The sequence below is a fragment of the Aulostomus chinensis genome, chromosome 8 (genome assembly GCF_037954235.1).
Source record: "Aulostomus chinensis isolate RoL2024-O1b breed Wild chromosome 8, RoL_Achi_v1.0, whole genome shotgun sequence".
Classification (NCBI taxonomy): domain Eukaryota; kingdom Metazoa; phylum Chordata; class Actinopteri; order Syngnathiformes; family Aulostomidae; genus Aulostomus; species Aulostomus chinensis.
In genome coordinates, this window is record NC_141327.1 from 8,588,692 (window position 1) to 8,592,709 (window position 4,018).

At 39.8% G+C, this 4,018-nt stretch overlaps 1 long non-coding RNA gene across 1 annotated transcript; it reads right to left on the reverse strand.

The window, feature by feature from the left end:
- Positions 1-1,342: 1,342 nt before the first annotated feature.
- LOC147256991 (uncharacterized) lies at positions 1,343-2,768 on the reverse strand. Its single transcript, XR_015117439.1, has 4 exons — positions 2,431-2,768; positions 2,204-2,311; positions 1,748-1,818; positions 1,343-1,655 (listed from the first exon to the last, which is right to left on the reverse strand). It is a non-coding gene; the product is annotated as an uncharacterized LOC147256991 (long non-coding RNA).
- Between the last annotated feature and the right edge of the window lie 1,250 nt (positions 2,769-4,018).

The following is a 4,018-nucleotide window of genomic DNA, read 5'->3' on the forward strand; positions in this document are numbered from 1 at the left end:
GAACCTGTTAAGAGACTTGAAGCAGTGGTTTGTCGCTGACAGCAGGCTTCTGCTTGTTTCCGCTAGTTGGGGCTAAGCTAAGGTCTGCACCAGCTAACGGGGACTGGCTAGCTCTAGTGGCTAATTGTTTGGATCCATCGGTGCGGAGCCGCCGCAGATCCAATTCAACCTCGCTAAGCCTTGCTTCCAACGGTACAAACAAACTACATTAAACGCACTTATCCGTATCACTAAAGGAGGCTGAGGAGTAGCTAAACATGTGGCACACTGAGCAGGAGAGAGGAGAGCGAGAGGGGGAAGCCATTGCTAGCTTAGAGTGGAGAGTTTACAGAAATGAAGGCTGTCGCTATAAGACAGATAGTCTTTAAACTTAGGCCAAATAAAGCAAATATATATGTAGTTTGGGAAGGTAATTTGTCAACGAATAAGGAATTAGCGGGGATGATCACACTTTAGCTAGCACAGCAAGCAAAGCACTACATTCAGCAATGCATTAACAGGAAGTGAGGTCACACACTTACCGCAACGCAGGCAGAGGAACAGGAGATGGCCTCTGATGTACTGCCTTATAATATAAGGCATCTTTGAGTAAACTTTCGAGTATCATTTGAGCATCTCGAGGCCGGGCCGAGTGTCCTCTTTTTTTGGGGAATCAAAATATGGTCACCCTATCGGTAACAGTTCTTGTGTTAAGGTAGCGATCCACAAGGACTACCTGGGCTGTCATTCAAGTTTATAGGCTCAGGGGTTTGTTTCTTATTGTATATAATTTTATGGAAATAAGTTAAAACTAAATGTGTGTTCTGGTCATCATTTACAACCATCATTGTGAATTTCAGCCTCACAGCAGGAAATGCCTGTTGGCACCTGCCAGGCCTCAGGCTCTGATCTGGACCAAATACACAACACATTTTTTCACAGATTAGAGGAAGCTGCAATAGAATCGGCGCCCCAGCTGCTTCCTTTTGGGTGAGAACATGTTATCACAATTTTTAAACATTTCTTCATCATTAATTTGTTTGCATATGTATATATTTTATATTCTGTGTTCTTCTACACCCGTGTAATGTGGAGCAAAGCTGCTGGAAACAATTTCCATGAAGGCGTTCTACCAAAAGGATAAATGTAGTTCTTACATTCAGTAAAGAGTAACCTCATATACTCCAACTCCTGTGCTCATACCAGACCTACCTTACACACCGTAACCTCTTAAAATTGCAACAACACAGTTCGAAATAATGATTCGGATTTACATCGACAGCTTCAGCATCTGATGACCAAATACATTCAATATAGCAATTTAAGATGGTGCAGAAAAAAAACCAGTGTATATTGCAAGGAATTCATTTTTTAATAGTGCACAATGATCAAAGTACAATTTAAATATCAGCTTTTCCATACAGGCATCAGTATCACAGTCCTGGCCCACCCTGCACAGTGTGTTTTAACCATGCAGCCACTTGTTGAACCACTGTAGGAAAAAGCTGGGGCCGAAGCAAAAAGCAGTCACAGGGCACTGGAATGTGTATGGATCCGCAGATACTGGGGTCTTAATGTCCACTTTTCCAAAATGGAGGCCTGTCAATCCTTCCAATGTGAAGGGGCTGGGTCTTCAACAGGTTCCAAAAGGTCGTAGACTTCTTGTATGAGGGAGCCTTGAAAACAGAAAGGGGGGGGGGGGTAAGCATAGGTAACAGCAAGTAACCCATTGCAATAAGGCAAACAATGAAGTAAAGTAAAAATCTACCTATGTCTTGAATGGTCATGGTCCCACTCTGTTGTCCACTAGTAGATGGAGCACATGATGATGGGTCCACACTTTCAGAGGTAACCGTTAAGAGTGTTGTGTGAATTTATTTGAACGGGACAATTCAGTACAATAGTTTTAGTACAAAGCATTAAAATGATGAGCTGTAAAGAAAGTCTAAAGCTATTGCTCACTTCCAGCTCTTGTCCGTAATTGGGCTTTTGACTTAAAGAAAAAAAATTGATCCTGAAACATTACATGAGGGTATGCAACAACAGAAACCACCATACACACACAGGAGCTGGGATCTTTCATGAACGGACATGCCACACTCATCAAGTACTGAACTGACTTTTGCGCTACCACCACATCATTCACTTACAATAGGCTCTTCCCAAAACTAGAAGCATTATTTCAACAAAGTGACCAGCAAATTTACTGGGGGAGAAAACCAACCTGAGGCCTGCTTCCACCCCTCCTCCATTCTACTTCCTTTTGGGAGAGGGTTCCCATCCTCGTCCCTCTCCGCCCAAACAAAGGTCTCTGTTGTTTACGTTGAGCCTCCTTAAAATAAACATCACGGGACATAGCGATATTACCATAATTTACTTTATCACGTAACATTAAAAAAAACAGCTTTAGTTTCAGAAAGTTCAAGGAGATATAATTAAAGTACTGCTTACCTCACACTAATTCAGGAGCACATCAGCAAGAAATAAGGCGTCGTCGTCTTCGAGCAGATCCATGGTGCTTCCCGGTGTGATAGTTGTCGCCAAATGCTTTCTTGTTGGCGCTTCAGGTCTTTAGATCTGAAGTGGGCGTGCCTTCGCAGCTGCAATGTAACGAGAAAATACCCACGGCAGGTCGTAGACTTTGTAAAATGGGTTTTAAGTTTGGATTTCTGTAATAATACCCTTGATTAACAGAGACGTAAGTGCGGTTTGTTCCACTCAATAATAAATATGTAAATATAGCGTGAAATGATATAACCAACAGGCCACCCCTGAGTGCATGAGTTAGCCTATGTGACGGATGTGACGTCAGTATACCGCGCCCATTAGTTTTAATCATTGTTTATATTGTGTAGGCTGCATATACAACCAGAAATTAAATTGAATTGTTGATTGTCTTATTAATCAAAAGATGAAGTATTAAAAATAGTTTTTTTTGTTGAAGTGAGCGATAATTTCCGGATTGTCTCACAGAAGAACAGGGTGCCGAATTCCACGGAAGCTGATATATGTAATTCCTGGGGCACTAAAATTCATTTCATATTATTTTTATTGAACATCTATAGTCAACAATCACACAAACAACAACAAACAAGCGTAGCTATTTTATATTTTGATGGTAATTCCTGGGGCAATATGTTTTATATTATTTTTATTAGTCAACAATCACACAAATATATTATCAACTCAGATAACGACGCAATGTAACAACAAAATACAATAACGTAAATGCCATTTAGGTTTCCATGGTTTTAACACCATAACAACTGCAGAAAACGTAACATTGTAAATACTTTATTCCGAGAGGTGAAAGATTCATTGTGAAAACGAACCAATCAAAAATTATAATACAAGAACTGAGCGAATATTATGAAAACAAAATGTATGTTTCTCGCTAGGAATGTCATCAGAATGCTTTTTAAAATCAAAACTATCTTGGAATAAGGCACTTTCCTCCGACAATGACAAGAATGGCCATGTTGTTTTGTTTACTACTGCAGAAAACGTAACACTGTAAGGACTCTATTCCGAATGGTGAAAGATTCATCGTGATAATGAACAAATCAAAGATTATATACAAGAGCTGAACAAATATTGTGAAAAGAAAATATATATTTCTCGCTAGAAATGTCATCAATGTTTTATTTTAAATCAAAACTGAATTGGAATAACGTACTTTCCTCCGAAAATTAAAGGAATGGCCGTCATGTTTTTGTTTTGAGAAGCCCGCATGAAAGAGTCACGTGACCTTCTGGCGTTCCAATTGAAAAGAATAGGGGGGAAAATGTAGACATTTTACAATTTTTAGGCCTTTATCGTAGGACTGATACATTTTGCCCTGTAGACAAACGTAGCCTTTTCACATTTTGACATGAGACTGGGTTGCATTTGGAACAGTATTCTGTGATCTTGGTACCTCTACTGATCCCTGGTGGACATGTGCAGCTTTTCTTACCTTTCTGAGTATTAATCTTTGCCTCAAAGAGAAATCATCGTTTCCAGGTAATGTAGGAACTTTTACATCAATATCATGTTTAAG